The sequence below is a fragment of the Symphalangus syndactylus genome, chromosome 19 (assembly GCF_028878055.3).
Source record: "Symphalangus syndactylus isolate Jambi chromosome 19, NHGRI_mSymSyn1-v2.1_pri, whole genome shotgun sequence".
NCBI lineage: Eukaryota > Metazoa > Chordata > Mammalia > Primates > Hylobatidae > Symphalangus > Symphalangus syndactylus.
The window spans coordinates 30,481,229-30,507,338 of NC_072434.2; positions in this window are offsets into that span (position 1 = coordinate 30,481,229).

Below are 26,110 nucleotides of genomic sequence, written 5' to 3' on the forward strand. Positions count from 1 at the left end.
CAAATAAAAATGTGTTGAACAAATGAGTTCTTATTGTAGTTTCTGGCAAGTAGTTTATACCTGGAGTGCATTTTGCCTTGTGACTATTAGTCATGAATAGGAGTGAATGTTGTTTTGCTTGTTAAGCCCTAAATATGATAATATTGTTCTCTCTGATTATAGAAATTTAATCAGGAGTTTTCAGGTTCAGGAACTTTCAATTGTAACTATCTAATGTGTTTTTAGAAACATTCTCTCTTATCAAAGATACCTTATTAAACGTATCAGTTTTGCATTTAGAAATTTCCACCTTCTTTTAACAGAGTCACTAATGAGGATGGCACTTCCAAAAGAGTATGGTCCTAAAGTTCTTAATAACAGTGTGGCTTTTTGTAAGCTACTTAATGTCTTTGAACCTCATATCTCTAATCAGTGAAACAGCTACCTCATTGGTTGCAAGCAAAATGCCTAATCCATAAAAATGTTAAGTTTCTTTCTCTTTTCTGCTTCTACATGCCTCTTATGATCTCTGTCTCAAGGGTTTTCAGCCTGATAGTACATGTTAAACGAATTTATAACCATTTGAACCAGAGGTCTTCAAAATGAAATGCATGTGTACAGGATTCATAAAGATGATCCACTGGAGCTAAGAAGAAAATATTGGAACTTTAACCTAGGGCTGGGAACCATGGCCCACATCTGTAATCCCAGCACTTTGGAAGGCTGAGACAGGAGGATTGCTTGAACCTGGGAGTTTGAGACCAGTCTGGACAACATAGGAAGACCCTGTCTCTACAAAAAAAAAAAAAACTAAAAATTAGCTGGGTGTGATGTTGCATACCTCCAATCCCAGCTACTTAGGAGGCTGAGGTAGAAGGATCACTTGAGCCCAGGAGTTTGAGGCTGATTGGATGACTGTACTCTAAGCTGGGCAACATGGCAAGACCTTTTGTCGGAAAAAAAAAAAAACCTTTCAGCTTATAGGTATACTTGTTTTGTTGCACTTCGCTTTGCTGCACTTCACAGATATTGCATTTTTTACAAATGAAGGTTTGTGGCAACCCTGTGTCAAACAAGCCTATTGGCACCATCTTTCTGACAGCATCTGCTCATTTCATGTTTCTGGCACATTTTGGTAATTCTTCCAAAGTTTCAAAGGTTTCATTATTATTATATCTGTTACAGTGATCTGTGATCAGTGATCTTTGATGTTCCTACTGTAATTGTTTTAGGGTGCCATGAACCACACTCATATAAGACAACAAACTTAATAAACGTGATGTGTGTCCTTCCTGCTCCACTGACGAATCATTCTCCAGTCTCTGTCACCCTCCTCAGGCCTCCCTATTACCTAACACGCAGTAATATTGATATTAAGCCAATTAGTAAACTTACCATGGCCTCTACATATTCAAGGGAAAGGAAGAGTCACAGGCCTGTCACTTTAAATCAAAAGCTAGAAATGATTAAACTCATGAGGAAGGCATGTTGAAAGCTGAGGCAGGCCAAAAGCAAGGCCTCTTCTGCCAAACAGCCAAATTGAGAACACAAATAAAAGGTTATTGAAGGATATTAAAAGTGCCAATCCAGTGAATACACAAATGATAAGAAAGCAAAACAACCTTATTGCTGATTTGGAGAATGTTTTAGTGGTTTGGGTAAATGATCAAAACAGACACACCATTCCCTTAACCCAAAACAAAGCCCTAACTTTCTTCAATTCTCTGAAGGCTGAGAGGGTTGAGGGGTGAGGAAGGTAAAAAAGAAAAGTGTGAAGCTAGCAGAGGTTGGCTCATGAATTCTATCCATAAGAATCAATTCATTCCTTCAAGTTTTGTCATGAGATTGTAGCAATTCAGACACACCTTCAGGCTCCACTTCTAATTCTAGTTCTTTTGCTATTTCCATCCCATCTGAAGTGACTTCTTCCACTGAAATCTTGAATCCCTCAGTTATCCAAGGAAGGTTGAAATCAACTTCTTCCAATCTCCTGCTAATATTGATATTTTGATATCTTTGCATGAATCACAAATATTCTTAAAGTCATCTAGAATGATGACTGTTTCCCAGAAAGTTTTCAATTTGCTTTGCCCAAATCCATCAGAGGAATCACTATCTATGGCAGCTATAGCCTTATAAAATTTGTTTTTTAAATAATGAGTCTTGAAATCCAAAATTACACCTTGATCCATGGGCTGCAGAAAATGTTGAGTTCACAGACATGGAAACAACACTCATTCCTTTGTAGAATGTGGTCTCCCATGGTTTCACTAATCTTAGTGAAGATATTGTGAACATTGTTGGGATGACAACAAAGGATTTAGAATATTATATGAACTTAGTTGATAAAGCAGCAGCAAGGTTTAGGAGAATTGACTTCAATTCTGAAAGAAGATCTATGGGTAAAATGCTATCAAACAACACTGTATATTCAATATATTTCTAAAGAGGAAATATTTTATGAAAGAAAAAGTCAATTGATGGGGCAAACGTATTGCCGCAGCTACCCAACTGTCAGCAACCACTATCCTAATCAGTCAGCAGCCATTAACATCAAGGCAAGACCCTCCACCAGCGAGGCGGGTGGCTCAGATAATTGTTAGCATTTTTTAGCAACAAAGTATTTTTAAATTAAGGTATTTACTTTTTTAAGACACAACACTATTGTACACTTACTAGACTCTCTTGTAGTATAGACATAACTTTTATATGCACTGGGAAACCAAAAAGTTTGTGTAACTTGCTTTACTTTATTGTGGTGATCTGTAACTGAACCCACAATGTATTTGAGGTATGCCTGTAATTATTATATTTTTTTCAATTCCTCTATATTGTAAGTATCTCTAAAATCTTTTATTATTATTATTATTATTATACTTTAAGTTTTAAGGTACATTTGCACAATGTGCATGTTTGTTACATATGTATCCATGTGCCATGTTGGTGTGCTGCACCCATTAACTCATCATTTAGCATTAGGTATATCTCCTAATGCTGTCCCTCCCCCTTCCCCCACCCCACAACAGTCCCTGGAGTGTGATGTTCCCCGTCCTGTGTCCATGTGTACTCATTGTTCAATTCCCACCTATGAGTTTTTGTCCTTGTGATAGTTTACTGAGAATGATGGTTTCCAGTTTCATCCATGTCCCTACCAAGGACATGAGCTCATCATTTTTTATGGCTGCATAGTATTCCATGGTGTATATGTGCCACATTTCCTTAATCCAGTTTATAGTTGTTGGACATTTGGGTTGGTTCCAAGTCTTTGCTATTTTGAATAGTGCCGCAATAAACATACGTGTGCATGTGTCTTTACAGCAGCATGATTTATAGTCCTTTGGGTGTATACCCAGTAATGGGATGGCTGGGTCAAATGGTATTTCTAGTTCTAGATCCCTGAGGAATCGCCACAGTGACTTCCACAATGGTTGAACTAGTTTACAGTCCCACCAACAATGTAAAAGTGTTCCTATTTCTCCACATCCTCTCCAGCACCTGTTGTTTCCTGACATTTTAAGGATCGCCATTCTAACTGGTGTGAGATGGTATCTCATTGTGGTTTTGATACACATTTCTCTGATGGCCAGTGATGATGAGCATTTTTTCATGTGTTTTTTGCCTGAATAAATGTCTTCTTTTGAGAAGTGTCTGTTCATGTCCTTCGCCCACTTTTTGATGGGGTTGTTTGTTTTTTTCTTGTAAATTTGTTTGAGTTCATTGTAGATTCTGGATATTAGCCCTTTGTCAGATGAGTAGGTTGCGAAAATTTTCTCCCATTTTGTAGGTTGCCTGTTCACTCCAATGGTAGTTTCTTTTGCTGTGCAGAAGCTCTTTAGTTTAATTAGATCCCATTTGTCAATTTTGGCTATTGTTGCCATTGCTTTTTGTGTTTTAGACATGAAGTCCTTGCCCATGCCTATGTCCTGAATGGTAATGCCTGGGTTTTCTTCTAGGGTTTTTATGGTTTTAGGTTTAACATGTAAGTCTTTAATCCATCTTGAATTAATTTTTGTATAAGATGTAAGGAAGGGATCCAGTTTCAGCTTTCTACATATGGCTAGCCAGTTTTCCCAGCACCGTTTATTAAATAGGGAATCCTTTTCCCATTTCTTGTTTTTGTCAGGTTTGTCAAAGATCAGATAGTTGTAGATATGTGGCATTATTTCTGAGGGCTCTGTTCTGATCCATTGATCTATGTCTCTGTTGTGGTACCAGTACCATGCTGTTTTGGTTACTGTAGCCTTGTAGTATAGTTTGAAGTCAGGTAGCATGATGCTTCCAGCTTTGTTCTTTTGGCTTAGGATTGACTTGGCAATGCGGGCTCTTTTTTGTTTCCATACGAACTTTAAGGTAGTTTTTTCCAATTCTGTGCAGAAAGTCATTGGTAGCTTGATGGGGATGGCATTGAATCTATAAATCACCTTGGGCAGTATGGCCATTCTCACGATATTGATTCTTCCAACTCATGAGCATGGAATGTTCTTCCATTTGTTTGTATCCTCTTTTATTTCATTGGGCAGTGGTTTGTAGTTCTCCTTGAAGAGGTCCTTCACATCCCTTGTAAGTTGGATTCCTAGGTATTTTATTCTCTTTGAAGCAATTGTGAATGGGAGTTCACTCATGATTTGGCTCTCTGTCTGTGATTGGTGTACAAGAATGCTTGTGATTTTTGAACATTGATTTTGTATCCTGAGACTTTGCTGTAGTTGCTAATCAGCTTAAGGAGATTTTGGGCTGAGAGGATGGGGTTTTCTAGATATACAATCACATCATCTGCAAACAGGCACAATTTGACTTCCTCTTTTCTTAATTGAATATCCCTTATTTCCTTCTCCTGCCTGATTGCTCTGGCCAGAACTTCCAGCACTATGTTGAATAGGAGTGGTGAGAGAGATCATCCCTGTCTTGTGCCAGTTTTCAGAGGGAATGCTTCCAGGTTTTGCCCATTCAGTATGATATTGGCTGTGGGTTTGTTGTAGATAGCTCTTATTATTTTGAGATACGTCCCATCAATACCTAATTTATTGAGAGTTTTTAGCATGAAGGGTTGTTGAATTTTGTCAAAGGCCTTTTCTGCATCTATTGAGATAATCATGTGGTTTTTGTCTTTGGTTCTGTTTATATGCTGGATTACATTTATTGATTTGCGTATGTTGAACCAGCCTTGCATCCCAGGGATGAAGCCCACTTGATCATGGTGGATAAGCTTTTTGATGTGCTGCTGGATTTGGTTTGCCAGTATTTTATTGAGGATTTTTGCATCAATGTTCATCAAGGATATTGATCTGAATTTCTCTTTTTTGGTTATGTCTCTGCTAAGCTTTGGTATCAGGACGATGCTGGCTTCATAAAATGTGTTAGGGAGGATTCCCTCTTTTTCTGTCGATTGGAATAGTTTCAGAAGGAATGGTACCAGTTCCTCCTTGTACCTCTGGTAGAATTCAGCTGTGAATCCATCAGGTCCTGGACTCTTTTTGGTTGGTAAGCTATTGATTATTGCCACAATTTCAGAACCTGTTTTTGGTCTATTCAGAGATTCAACGTCTTCCTGGTTTAGTCTTGGGAGAGTGTATTTGTCGAGGAATTTATCCATTTCTTCTAGATTTTCTAGTTTATTTGCATAGAGGTGTTTGTAGTATTCTCTGATGGTAGATTGTATTTCTGTGGGATCGGTGGTGATATCCCCTTTTTCATTTTTTATTGCATCTATTTGATTCTTCTCTCTTTTCTTCTTTATTAGTCTTGCTAGCAGTCTATCAATGTTGTTGATCTTTTCAAAAAAATCAGCTTCTGGATTCATTAATTTTTTGGAGGGTTTTTTGTGTCTCTATTTCCTTCAGTTCTGCTCTGATTTTAGTTATTTCTAGCCTTCTGCTAGCTTTTGAATGTGTTTGCTCTTGCTTCTCTAGTTCTTTTAATTGTGATGTTAGGGTGTCAATTTTGGATCTTTCCTGCTTTCTCTTGTGGGCATTTAGTGTTATAAATTTCCCTCTACACACTGCTTTGTATCCCAGAGATTCTGGTATGTTGTGTCTTTGTTCTCATTGGTTTCAAAGAACATCTTTATTTCTGCCTTCATTTCATTATGTACCCAGTAGTCATTCAGGAGCAGGTTGTTCAGTTTCCATGTAGTTGAGTGGTTTTGAGTGAGTTTCTTAATCCTGAGTTCTAGTTTGATTGCACTGTGGTCTGAGAGACAGTTTGTTATAATTTCTATTCTTTTACATTTGCTGAGGAGAGCTTTACTTCCAACTATGTGGTCAATTTTGGAATAGGTGTGGTGTGGTGCTGAAAAAAATGTATATTCTGTTGATTTGGGGTGGAGAGTTCTGTAGATGTCTATTAGGTCCGCTTGGTGCAGAGCTGAGTTCAATTCCTGGGTATCCTTTTTAACTTCCTGTCTCGTTGATCTGTCTAATGTTGACAGTGGGGTGTTAAAATCTCCCATTATTATTGTGTGGGAGTTTAAGTCTCTTTGTAGGTCACTCAGGACTTGCTTTATGAATCTGGGTGCTCCTGTGTTGGATGCATATATATTTAGGATAGTTAGCTCTTCTTGTTGAATTGATCCCTTTACCATTATGTAATGGCCTTCTTTGTCTCTTTTTATCTTTGTTGGTTTAAAGTCTATTTTATCAGAGACTAGGATTGCAACCCATGCCTTTTTATTGTTTTCCATTTGCTTGGTAGATCTTCCTCCATCCCTTTATTTTGAGTCTATGTGTGTCTGTGCATGGGGGATGGGTTTCCTGAATACAGCACATTGATGGGTCTTGACTCCTTATTCAATTTGCCAGTCTGTGTCTTTTAATTGGAGCATTTAGCCCATTTACATTTAAAGTTAATATTGTTATGTGTGAATTTGATCCTGTCATTATGATGTTAGTTGTTTATTTTGCTCGTTAGTTGATGCAGTTTCTTCCTAGCCTCGATGGTCTTTACAATTTGGCATGTTTTTGTAGTGGCTGGTACCGGTTGTTCCTTTCCATGTTTAGTGCTTCCTTCAGGAGCTCTTTTAGGGCAGGCCTGGTGGTGACAAAATCACTCATCATTTGCTTGTCTGTAAAGTATTTTATTTCTCCTTCAGTTATGAAGCTTAGTTTGGCTGGATATGAGATTCTGGGTTGAAAATTCTTTAAGAATGTTGAATATCCACCCCCACTCTCTTCTGGCTTGTAGAGTTTCTGCTGAGAGATCAGCTGTTAGTCTGATGGGCTTCCCTTTGTGGGTAACCCGACCTTTCTCTCTCTCTGGCCACCCTTAACATTTTTTCCTTCATTTCAACTTTGGCGAATCTGACAATTATGTGTCTTGGAGTTGCTCTTCTCGAGGAGTTTCTTTGTGGCATTCTCTGTATTTCCTGAATCTGAATTATTTTTATTCATAAGTGAAGACATATATAAAGCTTATTGTATAAATAATAAAGATTGATGCTGGTGGCCTCAGTTTGTGTTTAGTAAATTTAAAAATTTTGTGATTTAATTCCAACAAAGCCAACCTTCACAAAATGAACAAGTTGCATAAAAGGATTTCTGCAAAATACTCTCTGGTTGAAGATAACTGTCAAAGTTAATACCTCTGTGCTTTGTCAGGCACGTATTGGGTAGATTAGTAAAAACAAGAGCATCCTAACCTAATCACACTGTTGCATACCACCTAAAGTTTATTTTTAAAAATAATTACATTTAATTAGACCCTGAATGGCAAATATGGCTGTTTTTCCCTGCCTTGAGAAGGAAACTCATCCCATAGAGGTAGCATTTAATAGATAGGAATTTGGAATTGTTTTGTTGCAAATATGTTACCCATAAAGATTCTCATTGCTATTCACTTTTTTAAAAATCTAGAAATCGTTTTTGAGCAGTTCCTAAGAACAACCAGCTGAAGGACTACAGAAATTTAATACAAAGCCTAATTTCAACAAGATGTTTGCCAAACTATATATATATATTGAAAACTCTTTATCTTGATTAGTATTGAAGCCAATGATGCACTTTTTTTCTATTTTATTTAGATATTTTCTAGGTACTTTATTTAGCTGAAATGGTAATGTCACCTCTTAAAACCAAGTACTAAAATGCATTCTATTTGGAAAGAAACTTTGGATGCTGTAACAAAAAATATTGAAGGATTTACAGTGAGAAAGTTTTTGTACACTTTGCCAATAACTTTTTTATAAAAATATTGTCCCATTTTTGAAGAATTATATTTTGTGTGTATCTTAACATATATACAATATGTCAGCACATTAGTATGTGAAAATAATTTTAAATAAATAATTGAACATGTACGAAAAGTACATGTTCAATTTCTTTTTTCTTTTATTTTTAATATAATAATTTTTAAAATTACTTGCTGGATACCTAACTTCATTGAAACTTTTTCCCCACACTCTGATTAGCTCTTCATATAACAATTTAAATTTCTTTTAACTTGATATAAATTAGTCTTCAGAAAAGTTTGGAGACCCCTAGAAACAACATCTACAAAAAAACTCTTAATTATACAGCTTTGGGAATACACATTTATCCTCTTCTTCCTTTTCTGCAATATATTCTTGAATTCATCAGACTTATACTTTTGTTTTGTTCTATTCTATTCTTTCAGAACCATATTTTCTTTCTTTTTCACTTCCTCACTAGGTTATTCCTTCCATCTTTTTGGAAATGCCTCATTAACACTAAGTTTGAGACGTGTTTTTACACCATTTCATCTTCTTCTCTAGCTGGAGACTGGCTCATAGTCACAGAGCATATAATTGGCAAATCCCTCAGGCAGTGAGACAAACATAGCCCATACCTGCAGGTCACTGGAACAGGTCCCCTTGGTATCCATTCCCCTGAGAATCTAGTTGAACTCCCTTTTCTTCTTCACCTTCTGTGAAGGCTGCTCTTAAAATCCTCTAACTTATTTTCTACCCTTCATCATGTAATCTCTGCATTAGTAAACCACACAAATTCACACAAATGTATCAAACTCAATCGCCTTAGGTAACTGCAGCACACGCACTGAGATGCCAGGGATCTGTCAGAATCTCTCACTGCTGCTCTCTCTTATTTTGGGAAGTTTGTTTGCAGCTGGACTGCTATGAAATTTGTGGGTTTTTTCTGTAGTTGTTGTTGTTTGTTTGTTTTTCTTTTGAGACAGAGCCTCTCTCTGTCACCCAGGCTAGAGGGTAGTGGCACAATCTTGGCTCACTACAACCTCTGCCCTGAGGTTCAAGCGATTCTCCTACCTCAGCCTCTGGAGAGGCTGGGATTACAGGCATGTGCCGCCACACCTGGCTGATTTTTTGTATTTCTTTTTTTTTTTTTTTTTTTTTTTTAGCAGAGACAAGGTTTCACCATGTTGACCAGGCTAGTCTCGAACTCCTGACCTCAGGTGATTCACCCACCTCAGCCTCCAAAAGTGCTGGGATTACAGGCATGAGCCACTGTGCCTAGCCAGAAATTTGTGTTTTTTAAAAACCTGTTGCAATAACACTTTATTGAGAAAAATTTGGTCTTTATATTTTGCCATTTTATCTATGATTTAAAAAGTTTGTATCACATACACATACACACACACAGACTGCTTTAACTAAAATAAATTAAGTAAAAAGGAAGCAATAGGGAAAAATGCCTCCTTTGTCTTTTTCTCTGTCAAAATGTCATATTATTCAGCAGAAGTGAGAAACAGAGGTCCAAGAAATTAGAGGGTATGTTCTACCTGTGAATCTAAGACATGCAGAAGGGGTTACCAGCCCTGCTTGTGGAAGATTATTAAAAGGGCTAGGGCTCCAGCTACAGTCTGTAAAGGGACTCCAATATCAGAAATGAAAAAACACGTCAAAGCCTTGGGAGAAAACAAGGGGTCCGGATGTGGTTGCTCATGCCTGTAATCCCAGCACTTTGGGAGTCCTGGGTGGGAGGACTGCTTGAGGTCAAGAGTTCCAGACCAAAAAAAAAAAGCAGACAGGTTGAAAAACTGATTTTATTAATTTTACAGAATTAGTTTCTCAACCGGGCTCTCTTTATGGTTTTTTCCAAATGTGCTATGATTTTGAAAGAGGTAAAAATGTTTCTGATATATCTTGCTACTAGAAAACAGGAGAGAAATGAAAATCCAATTATTAGACTTATTTATTGTTATAGTGCCAAAACCCATTTTTTAAAAAATCCGTGTTCTAATGAAATGTTTTTTATATTTATAGAATTGGTTGCTGTCATGTTTACATAGCTTTCTATTATTACATTTCCATAAACATTTATAGAAAAATCTATTTCCATGTAGAATACTTCGAAGTTATCAAAATGCAAAAAAGGTACATTTCCATTCACCTTGTAAGTCATCAGATAATGGCCACTGCTAGAGGTAGGATTTTGACAGAGAAAAACCAGAGGTTTGATCTCATAAAACAATCTTCCTCTTCCTATCTTTTCCATTCAGCTACTAACTTTAAAAATATGTTTAGGTTGTTGGCAGTTTATTATATCCAGAAGGAAACTTGACTTACTTTTTAGAGGTGAAAAATTCTGAAAGTGCAAAACACTCAAAATAGCACTTACCTTTAAGATAAGTGAAATAGATTCAAATTTAAAGCATAGTTACCCTTTTGATTAGTAACTTACAGTCTATAAAACATGTGGTGCTGCTTGGAGAAAAGGTGCCACATAAAAAACAACTATAGCTATGAGGAAGTGTGGTGTGAAAATTATAACTTAGTTTTAAATGTCTTTTAATGCCGATTTAACCATTTGAGGAAAAAAATCATGATTCTTTTAAAAGCTTTCAAATAAACTAGAAAGTATTTTTTTTTAACTTGCATTACAGAGTTGAAATAAGATAACTTTAGGCCGGGCGCGGTGGCTCACGCTTGTAATCCCAGCACTTTGGGAGGCCGAGGCGGGTGGATCACGAGGTCAGGAGATCAAGACCAGGTGAAACCCCGTCTCTACTAAAAATACAAAAAATTAGCCGGGCGTGGTGGCGGGCGCCTGTAGTCCCAGCTACTCGGAGAGGCTGAGGCAGGAGAATGGCGTGAACCCGGGAGGCGGAGCTTTCAGTGAGCCGAGATTGCGCCACTGCACTCCAGCCTTGGCGACAGAGCGAGACTCCGTCTCAAAAAAAAAATAAAAATAAAAAAGAAATAAGATAACTTTAAACCAGCGAACTGGTCTACATAAAGGCAGAAGAATAAGTTAAAACTTTATTTTTTATTTTCTCACTGTAATCTAAAATGTCATTAAATTAAATAAATAAAAATATAAAATTATTCCCTCATCAGTTATGTTCTAGGTTTATAAGACAATAGATCATGATTAGCAGCTTTTCTATTATTAGTGGACAACAAAAGGGGGTAGAAAACACCGCATGTTCTCACTTACAAGTGGGAGCTGAACGATGAGAACACATGGACACAGCGGGGAACATCACACACTGGGACCTGTCAGGGGTGGGTGGGGAGAGGGAGAGCAGGGCTTCATACCCAGGTGATGGGTTGGTCTGTGCAGCAAACCACCATGGCACACCTCTACCTATGTAACAAACCTGCACATTCTATAGAAAATAAAAGTTGAAGAGAAAAGCAGGTTGAAGAGGAATTGAGAATTGGGACTACCTTTAGATATGTGTCTCTTCTTTCTTTTTTTTCAGTCTAGTCTAAAAAATGTCCCCCAAAATCATTTTGCTGTGAAGCACTGTCTCAGATTAAATGAAGAGAGAAGGGATCTACTTAGGTAAAGCAGATTTTGGGGTGTATAACTAGATTCTAAACAAAGCAATAACTCAATTGATACTGCGATAAATTTGGGAACAATTAGAAGCAAACTCCAGGATGGTCTAGAGAGAGAAAGCATAGAACTGTGTTTGGAAATTGTGGGGGCCGTGTTATGTGCACAGGTCCAGAATCCCCACCCATTAAATTTATCAATTGGCTAACAGTTACTGAATGGAGATGAGCACATGTATTTGTAATGTGGTTCAGGTGTCTTAATGGTTAAGGAACGCTTGATGGGGCTGAGGGGTATTTAAGGGCTACTGAGTCCTGAGGGTTTTTGAGTTGTCTGTGTCAGCACAACCCCTTTCACTGGTTACATTTAGCCAAGTGATAGGTAAAGTTTCCTTAGTACTTCCAATGTAGGCTATAGCAGTTTAAAGAGTAGAATTCTCCTGCTTAATAAAATATAATTTATCCCATTTTGGATAGTAAAATATACTGCTTTTATTTCTTTCTTTTTAAGAAAATCTATATAATTTCAATTTGAACTTATTAACCCGATTTAAATCATCAGAGTAAAAAAATAGCTAACTTTATAAGTGAAGTAAATAGTATTTAAGTATAAGTTGGCTTCAGTTCTGCATAGAGTGTCTGATGACTAGCAATTTATTATTGAAAGTGGGGGAGTGCTTAAGAAAAATGTTAAAAGAATTAGTGGTAATATATTAATGTATGAAGTAGATAACATAGGGAAGAGATTTACATGTGAAGAGATGCAATAGAGCCTTCTGGAAGCTCCACTGGTTTTCCCAGTGGAGGCTTTTGGTAATACTGGACATCTCTTTCTAATGGAAACGTCAGATAGACAATGTCAGAAATGTGTGCCTCTCAGCAAAATAATATAGGATTTATTTCTATCTTTCAGCTATGGGACCTGTCACTTTCTACAAGGAAGTAGCCTCCAATTAGAGAATATTGCTAGGTCTCAAATTACTCAACTTCTGCTGTCTTCCTTTGGTTTATCCATTTACACCTTATTTATTTTCATATATGATTATTCTGCTTCATAGTTTAGGCTCTGGTTGTTATTTGGGATTCTTAAAAAACGTATATTTCCCTTTCATTTGAATTTTCCTATGGACAAATAAAGTCAAGTGATACATATTTTGTAAATAGCCTTAACATTTTGTTATATGTGCACAGATTTTTCATAAAGTCACAGCATCAGATTGGATGGCATACTTGATAAAATTCAACAAAAGCAACCAGGTGTGATTCAATGTAGTTGGGGAAAACAGGTGAAGATATTAGTAATGAAGATCAATGGGTACACTTGGATCAAATGAGAGATCCTTGCTTTGTGAACCAGAAAGTATTGCTAATATGTTAGGTACTACCTTTTTTAGGTTTAAATATGGCTTAAGAGATTTTTCAATGTACAACTTCACCAGCACTGCTGAAGCTGGTTTATGTATAGATGAGACTGGAAACAGGAAAGTTAGATTAAACACAGTTACAGTGGTTCAGGAGAAATATGTTGAGAGCTGGAAATAATGTAGTGAGAATACAGAAGGGAGGCCAGATTCCAGGGATATTTAAGATATAGTATATAAGAATGTTTCATGGTATTTGGATTGAGGAATGAGAAGGTGGGATAAATTATGTTATATCATTTTAATAGACCATGCAATATTTATAATTACAAATACTAAAATAAAATGTGAGACATTTTTACAGCAAGTCAAGATCAAAAATAAAATTAAAAGGTTGTGTACAAACTATTACTAAAAATGTGTGTGCATGAGGGCAAAGGAACAACTAAAGAATGCCAAAACATTATATACATTGTAAAGCTAATTTCTACCTCTCAATCACTCTGGCCCCTTCAGACACAGTATGAGCGGGATGCAGCCCCTCTGGCCATTGGCCATATGTCCATATAGATTACCCTTGAAATCTCCATTGACTGGTGGCCATTTGCTCTTGAAACCAGTGGCTTTCTGCTTATTCCAGGGCTTGGAGTTTCAGTAAGGATACCTCTGGTGTCATCTTCCTGTGGCATACATTCAGCCAATTCATGCTGGGTTATTTCTGTTGTTCTGGTATGCTGTTAGGTGGCAAGGTCTTTTTACTATTAAGAAATTCGGCCTCTTCTATCTTTCTCTCTGTAGTCTAGTGATAGTGGAGATGATGGAAGTAGAGGAGAAGGTGCGTATGTGTTTGTGTGGTTTATGTGACTGGAATGGAAGAAGTGTTCTTTCCCTTGCTTCTGGCAGAGATTATCTCTTTTTGTAGCACTAACATATTTCTCTCTTACAGCAGTGAGCATATAAGAGAGAAAAAGAAAAAAACCTGCCTAATATCTCAATATTCTGCAATTTCACTGCCAAATCCACATAAATCTTTAAGAGCAAGATATTTTTCTAAAAAAATCATGTTTTCAATTTCAGCCCCTAGCACAGTATGAAAACAGTGTTGTTCAATAAATATCTTATTTTTGCTAAATAAATATCTTATTTCCCTCTTACAGCAATGAGCATAAGAGAGAGAAAAACAAAAAAGAAACAACACTCCCTAATATCTCAGTATTCTGAGATTTTGCTGCCAAATTCACATAAATCTTTGAGAGCAAGATATTTTTCTAAAAAATTACATTTTCAATTTCAGCCCCAAGCACAGTACAAAAACATAGTGTTGCTAAATAAATATCTTATTTGTCTAAAGAGAATATGAGGTCCTCCATTAAAAAATCTTAAGAAACGATCTTCTATAACTAGGCCCTTAAAAATATCTCAGACTACTTTTTTGAAATAAGATGTTCTATTCAGAAGAAAAATATTAGCATAAAACTATTTCAGTTAATGCCAGCTTTTGATGTATAGAGAGATCATTTAATAGAAAAATTAGAAAATGAGGCAAACACATTTAATAGAGATTTTATATCTTGGCGTATGGTCGCAGGATTGCAAATGTGAAATGTCATTGTAATCTGTTAAAAGGGAATTGAAAAAAATTTATTTTTGTTAGATTTTGGAGTTCATAAGTATAAAAAGTAGGATCAACTCCTTCTGTGTTATAAAAGCTGGAACTTATGTTAAAATCTCCAGTGAGCGTTATACATGTTATATTAGTCAGCTACTGCTTGCAGTAATGCTGCATGAAAATATAGACCCCAATGGTGAACAGCACTAAGGGTTTATTTATCTCATTGACGTGTCTGTGGGTTGGATAGGGTGCCTTTGCTTCAGACTTCGGGTTGAGCAGAGACCTGTTCTGTCAGTCTCCTCATTCTCCTTGGATCAGCAGCTACCTGAGGAGAAACTCAGGACAAGCAGACTTTTGGAGAAAGCCCATCCCTGCCAGCAGATTTAAAACCTCTTCTTGCTTCAGGTCCGCTAGCATTCTATTTATTAATGCAAATTAACAACTGAGCCCAGAGCTAATGGAGTGGTCGATTATTATTCTCTCATGGAGAAAGGGGGAACCATGATAACATAAGAGGGGAGAGGAGGAAAGGAATAATCATTAGCAGATAACATCAACTCTAAATGTTTTTGTCCAAAACATTTCACTTGGAAGTTAAGATACGCTAATGTCAAAGAAACGTGAGCTTTTAACAAAATTACATTATGACTTGTAAGAATTATTTTATTCCAAAATCAACATAATATTTAATACACTATATAGATTTTAAATGTATATATACAATGTTTTAAAAGTTCAAAAATTAATATATAATACATTTGATAATTTTCTCAACATATCTAGTTAAACTATTGTGATGGTAAACCTCTAAAATGTGGTGGATCATATGAAACAAAATTTATTAAATTATCACATAACAGTCCAGAGTAATTGTCCCAAGTCAGCAGTATAATAGTATTCCACACAGTTATTAAGAAACCTGAGGTAATGGAGGCTCTGCCATCCTCCAGGTCATTGTGGTTTTCCCCATCCAACTTAGAAGGCCTAGGAATGGTCCACATCACTTAAGCATTCAATCCTTAGAAACATCTAATAGCAATGCAGTGTAAGTGTGCACCTAGGGGAAAAAAGAGCAGGCTTAGTGAACAGCTTAGTAGTCTCTGCAAAAATTGCTAAAAGTCAATAAACTCAAATTATTTAAAAATGTTTGGCTGTTCTAGTTGGGAATATGGTAGAAAAACTTTTTAGCATGAATTGCTTTATATTGGGGTATATATAGCATTTGTTAAATATTGAATAAAATATAATTATGTTAAAGAAAAAAAGGCTATCAGTTAATTTCTTTGACAAGAATCATCTAAAATGTGAGAGAGGGACAAGGAAAAGTAACAAGTGACAAGGTTCCTATAGTTTTTGCTTTTTCAGGCACATTGCCTTGAATATGATACATGATGACAAATGTTTGTTGAATGGATTGGATTTCTTTAACAGAAACACAGTGACTTCATAACACATCACATATTTTTTAAATAAGAAGAGAAAGTTTCACTTGATGGAGTTCTAAGCTTAGATTGCTATGGCAAAGTATTTTAGCATGTAAAGAAACCTAAATTATTAGACAACCTTTCTTCCTTTTATTTCCTTTCATTTTCTTTTTTTAACCTTTAAAAAATTATGAAAACAAATGGCAGTTTATCTCACGGCATTGAAAAATATACTCTTTAATTACTTACATTTCAATGATGACTGATTACATGGGCCTTTTCTTTACAAAATCTGGGACATTTATACTGTTTGTTTTGTGTAGGTTTGAATTTTGGTGCAATATAATATTTGGTAATGACAAGATTTTGAATGACACCCTAGTTCTAAACAAATAGAATTAAAGTTTTTATATCTCATACACTTCAAAAGTTGTGTCCAGATTTAACTGACATAAATAAAATGGTATGTTTTCTAAAGCTGTGTAACTTATATCAAATTTCTATTCATAGTGAAGAAGCAGTGCTTCAGTTTCAAATATAAGAGGGCAAACATTTTTTTTCTAACTTACTTGCTTTAATTTTACTGTGAAATAACAAGGTTTAAAACAATTTTTCCCAAATGTAGCCATTCTAAAATATTCAGTGTTAGCTATGCTTTTTCTCCTCTATTTTAAAATGTTGTCGCATGTAAATTCTTTCAGAAATGAAAACGACATCCAACAATGCAAAAAAAGAGCAAAATGAGTCATGTTTTACACAGAAAGATTATACGTTTATTTTAAGCTTTAAAATAGATATGAAGTTGATATATCAATTTAATTATATAAGTATTTTCCTCTATGGAATTACCTTTGAATTAACTTTGAATATATTAAGTAGTAACTGAGCAAGAAGATTTTTAACGTAGCAAATATACTAGCATATTCAAACACACTCAAATGGGACAATTTGCAAAATGTTTATTTTCAGATACTCCTTTTTAGTTATTTCATATTTCATGCATGTTTTACCTGGAGGAATGGAAAAAGGCATTATCTAAAACTATAAAGTGACTATTCAAAAGTGTAGCCTACTCCTAGGAAGATATTGACATTCCTCAAGATTTGTGCAGCCATAATGGAATCAAGAACAGAATAATTGCCTGGTCACCACCCTCCTTCCCGCTTTGCCCTGAATGAGTCATATTCATTGCACCCTGTATTTATTCTCCATCATCAGGCAACTCTTATTGACTGAGTCATCACAACATGCCTCACTGTATAATAATATTTTTATACATTATTATATTTCAGTATATAATTATCTTTTAGTAACCTTAATTGGTCATGCAGTTCAATTAAGATTATATTATTATAATAGGACGAACTTACTCTCCAAGAATGTACAATAATTCAATCAAATTGTTAGCCATTTTCTAGCCCCTTTCATACATACTTAACACATTGTTGAAAGTATTTATTCGTGTCCTTAACACACTAAGCCTAAGCCTGCCTTAAATATAATATAACACACACACACACGCACAAATTTGTCTTGTTCTTTTTCGCATCTTTGTTATTAAAACTCTCTCTAAGCCTCATTTTACTCATCTGTAAAACAAAAACTCCCAGCTTGATTTTTCTCATATAGTTCATACGTTCATTCATAATATATTGCTAGAATATCTGTTTAGTTAGGATTAACGTATAGGAGGGAAGAAAAACAAACGCATACACTGAAAAAAGTCACAGAGAAAGGAAAAATTGCTTGATTGTGGTGTAGAATGGGCATATTTTTCTAATTCGATTCTTCAACAATTTGAGTGCCCATTCTATGAAAATCTCCATGTTTCCTTCTTTTTTTTTTTTTTTTTACAATACTTTTCTTCCTTCCTAATTATATCACAATATATTCAGTGTTAGCCAGAAAATCTAGAATTATCCTAGACTTCACTTTCTCTCTTACCTTTTCTGTCTAGTTAGACTCTATTTAAAACACAAGTCTCTTCTTGGTGTCTCATCTCCCTGTCTACCCACCTTATCCTCATTACTCACAGTGTTTCAGTTCGATTGTCAATGAATTTCCTAATGGAGTTCCTTATCACCAGACTCTTTCAAGAATTATAAACGCTGCCTACCACTCCTTATAAATCTTTGTTGGTGTTTTATCGACTCTATGAAAAAAATGTGTCCTCTTTAACGTGAGGACCTTAAAACATGGTTCCTATCTAGTTCCACTGTACCTTTCTAGTATCATTCCTTGCCATTCTCTACACTCACATCTGTCTCCCATCCTCCACATCGTTGGGCGACATAAGATTCCAAACTTTTAAATTTCAGATCCCATTCGCTGCTCGGAATAGTATCCACATAGCTTTGAGTACTAATTATCTATATTCAGCTTTCACCTCACATCCACATAGAGTTAATTTGAGATCAACCAGTTTATGTACATTACCAGAAATTCACAATACCTGAGAAAGCCAGAGCATGTTTCAGATTATATCACGTTTCTCTGGCAAACTGTTAACCTCCATGAAATATGTCTTGTTTGAAGAAGGTTTTTAAAAGAAAATTTAAAAAGCTTATTTCCTAACACTGCATCATTGGCAGCTGTTTAAGAACAGTTTTGTTGCCCTTTTTGTTGTTTGGGTTGCATACCTGATACATAAATATTGTAATAAAGAAATTGTCATTGCTAAAATAAAATGCAACTGAGAAAGGCTGAGATGTGCTTGGATTGGAATATATTGCACAAGGATGCTACTTGATGCAATTCTTCTGGGTTTGCATGGAGAATGCTATTTTGACAGAGAAATTAAGTCATCATTTACTACACAATGATCCAAAGAAAAATGAACATTACATCTCTAAAAATGCAGGTTGCTGTAGGAAATGTTGATGGAATCAATGAATCACCTCCCTAATATGTATTTGCAACCTCAGCATAGATCATTAACCTAATGGATTATGTTTTGTAGTTGATGTATCTTTTTTTGTCTATGTACTAAAATGACATATGGAACTTTCCCATTTTAATGGTCACTTAACCTTCACAGTGTGAAAGGCTTAAGTGAATTTCAACATTTGTATTAAAATCCATACCATCTATCTCAGACACTAAGTAGCTAGAAGCTGCAATTTGCTCCCTGACACAAATAGCAACCACTGTTGGCTGGTGTGGTAATGTTGAAGACTGCTTTGCCTTAAATTTAAGGGCACCTTTATTTTTGGAGAAATTAAAGATTAGGAAAAGACCCGACATGGAGGTTCATACCTAAAATGTCAAGCGCTTTGAGGGGCCAGGGTGGGAAGATCGCTTGAGTCCAGGAGTTTGAGACCAGCCTGGGCAACATGGTGAAATCCCTTCTCTAAAAAATAAAAAATTAGCTGAGCGTAGTGGTGCATGCCTGTGGTCCCAGCTACTTGGGAAGCTGAGGTGGCAGGATCACTTGAGCCTGAGAGTTACGACACTGTACCCCAGCCTGGGCAACAGAGAGGGACCCCGTCTCGAAAAGAAAAGGTTTGTTCTCAGCATCCCCTTAGAATTTTGCATTTATTCTTCTTCTTTAAGTCCTACTTACTCCAATCTTAGAGAAACATTACAGTAATGGTACTTATAGCAATATATTAAAAACTTATGTGCTACTTATCAAAAACGCATTTATATTTTTTAAAAAGATTGTAGTGAAAAGCTGGGCGTGGTGGCTCATGCCCGTAATCTCAGCACTTCAGGAGGCTGAGGTGGGTGGATCACCTGAGATCGGGAGTTTGAGACTAGCCTGCCCCACATGGTGAAACCTCATCTCTACTAAAAATATTTAAAAATTAGCCACGCGTGGTGGTGACCATCTGTAATCCTAGCTACTCAGGAGGCTGAGGCAGGAGAATCATTTGAACCTGGGAGGTGGAGGTTGCAGTGAGCCAAGATTGCACCACTGCACTCCAGCCTGGGCGACAAGAATGAAACTCTGCCTCAAAAAAAAAAAAAATTGTAGTGAAAGGATAATGGTTATATACAGATAAATGAATAATTAATATAACATTTTTATTTAGTATGCAAGTTATTTTAGGGAAAGCAGATAATTAGTTAATTCAAAAAAAATTTATAGATCACTTATTTAACGCTAGATATTTTCTGGGTTTTGAGGTTAAAAAAAATTAAAAGAAGTCCCCTCACATCCAAGAGCTCAGAGACTAACGACATCTATAGGTAAATAATTATACAATTGAGAACTTATATGGTGGAAGAAAGTATGGAGAGTAGAGATAACTCCTATACCAAAACACAGGTTTTGTACAGAATTAATCTAGAAGAAAGCCTGTACTAAATTGTAAATGATAAGAAGGAGAGTCAGAAATGGTGAATAATACAATAGAGTGACTTGGAGGTAGAGAACTGCAGTGCTAGGTGTGAGCTGAGAACAGAGGCACTGGAATCATGTGTCATATACAAGAAGTGATATTTGGGGTCTTCTTCTAAACTCCATTTCAAATATGTAGCTGATGGTAGAGAATCTGACCTGGGATTGTGAATGGAAGAAAAGAACAGCAGGAAGAGCCTAAGAAGACATTGAAGAGAACTGCCCAGGCCTCTGCCAGAACATCAGGTTTTATGGAAGGTGTTGATTCCAAATTCAACTCAGTATCTAGGTTGTTTTTGGAAAGCCTGCTCCACTCTAGAGTGGAAAATAGGTAGGATAGTTGTGGGGGTAGAGCATGCAGAAGAACCCATAAAATCAAATCGAGTGAACAACTGCTTATATAAGACTGACTCATCCCAGAGGGACCTTGCTGATCTAGATGGCAGGACCTTCAATGGGGAAGTTCCACAAGCCTTTCCTTGAATTCACAAGCTTTTCCGCATTCGGTTTTGTATCTGCACTCTGACAAATACGTGCTCACTGATACAGCTCTGAAAGATCATGGAAGGAGGTCACAGCCTGGAGTACTTGGAAACAGCAGTATTGAAATCATTATCTGGGCTGATGAAGTCCAGTTCTGTCGAGACAGCTTCACTCAGACTTCCTAATGGATGCTGAAGTTCAGTTTAAGTCAACACTTCCACCAGAAACTTTTGGGGTTTTTTAAAAACTCTTCAGTAAAAAAAAAAAAAAAAAAAAAAAAAAAAAAGCCAAAATTTTTTTTGTCTGCTTGATTCAGAGGTTAATTTTTTTACTAATGAAGAAATTTTAAACAGAGAAAAATAGAAAAATTGAGCAAAGGAAAGGGAGGCACAGGGATTTTCAATTATTTTCTCATTTGTTTTAGTGCCATCATTACAAAGAAAATAAAACCATTAATCAAAAAGTGATGTTTATTTTTAAATATCCTTTCCAATCACCAAGACTATATGATATTTTCAAAGTGTGACAAGCACTTTCGTAACTCCTTACCTTTTTATTCCATTCTCTAAGCCTATTTTCATGTATATATATATATATATGTATGTGTATATATATATGTATGTATATATATGTATGTGTATATATATGTATGTGTACATATATGTATGTGTGTGTGTATATATATATATATATATGTATATGTAAATGTATTCTTCAACACTGAACTGAAAAGACCTCTCATTTATTTGGCTTTCTCTGAGACGACTTATTCAGGCAGGTTTAAATGCACCGTAACTTTGCCTGTAAATTTATTGTGCCACTTATTTTTAGTTTTATTATTATTATAATTAGATTTTTGCATTTCTCTTTTCTGTTGTAGATTAAACTACTTTAATAGCTTACATTTATTGAACTCTCACCAGGTGTATTGTTTCATTTAATTCTTATGGGACTCCTACGTGGGAGATACTATTAATAGCCCCATTTTACAGATGATGAGAATGAGACACAGAAGGATTATATTCAAGGTCAGTCTAGTAGGTTGCTGAGCACGTTTCTAAACTCAAAAAGTCTAACCACAGAAACTATTGTATCCACTAAGCTCTAAATGACAGATTTTTTATAAAAATAAAAGTTTATCTCTATGTAAGGACAGAAAAGCAAAAGGCCAATGTTTTAGGTATAACATAGCAAAAGAGAGGACAATCTGCTAATGCTGAAATATAATCATGCATTTCCTCCAGTGTTATCAAAATGCAGCAGCACTGTTAAGTAGCCATCTGTATGAATAACACTTAGACACAGAACATGCTTTATGGTAATTTTTCTTCTGTACTTGCATTTTGTCACTTTCCTTGAAAGAAGGTCACAAATATACTTCAAAAACAGTCTAAACGCAAGGAATATAACTTTTGGAAAATGAATTTCTTAATCAAAATATTTTCTGGGAATTTACATTAAATTCAAGGTATATTCATTTAAGGAAGCATCCTAATATGTGTCTTCTGAGACCTAAAATATGAGGTTTTTTTCCCTCATTATCTCTATGTGGATAAAAAGAAGCTAATCCTTAGTTATTTTTAATTGCACTGTTTTCTGGATTTTTTAACATTGCATTGTGCAGTATATCTTTTTATTGTATTATGTGTATTGTTTCTGAGGAATGGATTTATTCTATTTCATTAATTTTTAATTTATGCTCTGGAAGAAGTAACACACAGAAAAATGCTAGGCATTTTATAAGACATGTAAAGTGAATATGAAGGTTAGTACTAAAAAATAAGGAAGATTAAAGACTAAAAAGTCTGTTTAATTCTATATAGAAACATCTGCTTTCACTTGAAAGAGAAAAATGTTCCCCCAGAAGTAGCAGCTATTTGTAGAATAATGTCACCCTTATTGCCTGATGTTCTTAGTGTCAGAACTAAGGTATAGTTTTTTTCCATGGTGTTAGATGGTCATGGTTAACATGTATATTTAGTAATTACCTTTAAGAAATACACATGGATTAGGAAATGGATTAAAAATGGATTATATTAGTGCAAAAGTTACTTCTCTTTAAAAAGTTTGTAACTGAAGTTAAGGTTGTGGTCATCAAATAGCAACATAAGAAAGGCCTCCATGCTTCCACTTTTGATTGGGGTAACTGAAGAAAAAATAATTATATATTAAAAGAAGATCTCATATATATATTATATATATATATATATATATATATATATAGAGAGAGAGAGAGAGAGAGAGAGAGACTATATAAAGCATTACATAATTTCTTTAATTTTTAATAGTTCTGTTATTAATCTTCCTGTGAGTAAAGAAGGAAAACTGCTAGAGGTGAGAATATGCTCAGAATATTCCGAACCAAATACCAAGGTATTCAAACAAATCTACTAGAATACACTTTTATGCTCAAGTCTCTAATTTGGTTATGTTATTGCTTGCCATTTTTGGTACTGCGGATCAATTACTTTTCAGAAGAAATTAATACAGAAAATAATGTTTAATGATAACATACAAATATCTAGGGGCTATTAGATAGGATGAGAAAAGTATTGATTGAAATAAAGATATAATAGAATTTGATATCAAACGGATATATATTAGGTATGAATAGTTTTGGTTTCAGAATTCTGACACTAAATTAAAGGCTGTATGTTTAAATTTAATGTTGAACAAGATACAAATGAGAATGGATTTTATGGAAAAAGAAATGAGTCGTGATGTTTTCTCAGCAATATATTGCTTGTAGGAAAAAAATGAGAGACAAATGATTAAAAAGGGGATTTGTAATGTGCTCCTGAATATTGCTATTGCAATAAGCAATTGAAGGCATGAAATGGTAATTATAGAGTTTACATTTCAAGTTAAATTCCTACATTATCTGTGTTATTTTAAATATAGAATCTATTGTCTTCAGAACACTTAAAAATGTTCTGTGACACCAGTAAGTACTCTTCTATTTCCTAAGCTTAGAACTTGCCTTATGTAACATTAATAGCTCTATTTGTCCTCTTACTCCTCACAGTGAATTATTGTATTTTTATTTTGACATAAAATGTATCCTGTTACATGTTAAACTTTGGTTCCTCTTGAGTGTGTTCTTCCCTTTTTCTTTATCACATAAAATTGACTAGCAATGTCCTGTGAAATACAATCACTCTATGAACATTTACTCAAAGGGCAACTCTGAATTGTTGCAACTTACATTCATTTTTCCAGACCTCCTGTACTAGTAAAGGCCACACTTTCTCTCCAGAACTGCCAGTTCTTCCTAGAGTCCACTGGTCTCACAGGTGCTGGTCACATGAAACGTGAATCACTCCCTCCCACATAGATTCTCTTTGTTTTCTTGATGTCTATCCAATTCACATTTTTAAAAATGCAATTGGTAAAACATGTCAGACTTAATCTAGCCCTCTATTCCTGGAGTAATGTTTCATTAATAGATACATACACATTTAGACACACAAATCACTTATATCCAGGCAGCCTGCAGAACTGTATCTAGAGGTTCATCTCAGTCATTTCTTCCTGTCTTTGTGTATATAATTTTTAGTAAATGATGTAGGTGTTTGCATATATCTCAGCACTTTACAACAACATAGTAAGAATGCAAAATCATAGCTCAAGTTATTTTTCATATTCTTGTTGCTTGTATCTATTATCCTTAACACCAATCATAGGGGTCTATATTCTATTAGAATGAGTGACCTAATGTTTGAGAGATAAGCAGAACAGGCAGATAGCAGTGAAAGAAGGAGGAAGTAAATAAAATTTGAGAGTGGGCATGGCAAAGTTTTGATTTTAAATTTTTAAAAATCTTTTTACAATGCACACATAAGTTTAAGATGTCTTGTGAAAGTCCACATTGAATTCTGGAAGCACTTTGGCATTCCTACATACAAATTATTCTGATAACACCTGGATGAAACTGGTTTGCCCATCACAATGATAACACAGGCATATATTACTGTAACATATTTTTATTTCCCCATCTTAGATGTTTTATATAGATCGTTAAAACTAGTCTCAAATTGTTAATTCAACAAATGACATTTCTCGTTGGTTTTGGTAGCATATGTAGTTCTTAATTTTCAAATAGTCAACATTTGAAAACCAACAGTATTTTTCCTTTTTTTATTTGCCTGTTTATTATTTTCTATCTCTATACCTGACTCCCATTCTTCCCGAACATAGGCAACCATTTTTGTTGTGCTTATTGCATATTTAGTATTTAATTATGTTCTTTCTCAGCTGATTATTTTGTCTGCAGACATTTAGTATACATAACTGGAATTCTATGACATAATATAGTTTCCATTTTAAAATAATCATTTTATTTCTGAGATCATTCACATTCCTAGGTTTTCGTCTAATATGTTGCTTCCAACTGCCTTACAGTACTCACGGCCTCTACCAGAATTTGCCCATCTATTCTCCCCGTCTCTATCAACAATTCTTCAGTGAACAGCTGTTTGCATGTCCTGTAGACTACCTTTGTGTTGTGTTATTAGGAGGAGAATTGTGTATATTTTATTTAACTAAATAAACCAAGACTGTTCTCCAGTGTGATCTAATCAATTTTATCCTTCCATAGCAAGGAATGAGGGATTCTGTGTCCTCTACACTTAGAATTATACAACTTTCTAAAAGAAGTAATACAGCATTATTGCTTTAATTTGCATTTCTTTGACCACTATACTTTTGAGCACCTCATCTTCTATTTGTCAACGTTTTTGGTTCTCTGCTGGAAAGTGACTGATGTATCCTTTGTTTTTGTTTTGAGATTGCAGGCTTTTTCTGATTGATTTCCAGGTTTATTTTTATACTTTTTGCTTCTTGGCTTGTGTTTTGAAATTTTTACTTAATAAGTGATTTTTTTTGGTCATAATAATTTTTCAACATTTCTTCTACTGAAAATTTCTTCTAAAATTTGGCTTTTAATCCACCACCTAGGCTTCCCATTTTTTTGTGTGGTCTTAGGTAGGCATCAAGTTTTATATTCATCCATGTAGTGAACCAGTTTTCCCACACCAAACAATTCTTTTCTTCTCGATTTGTAGTGTACCGTGTTCATAGAGTGTTTGTATATATATGTCTGTGAGCTATCCATTTTATTCTATTGGTCCATCATTCTTTTTTCGCACCAATGGCTTTTCAATGAGTCAGAGCAGGCTATGTTATGCTGTGGTAATAAGC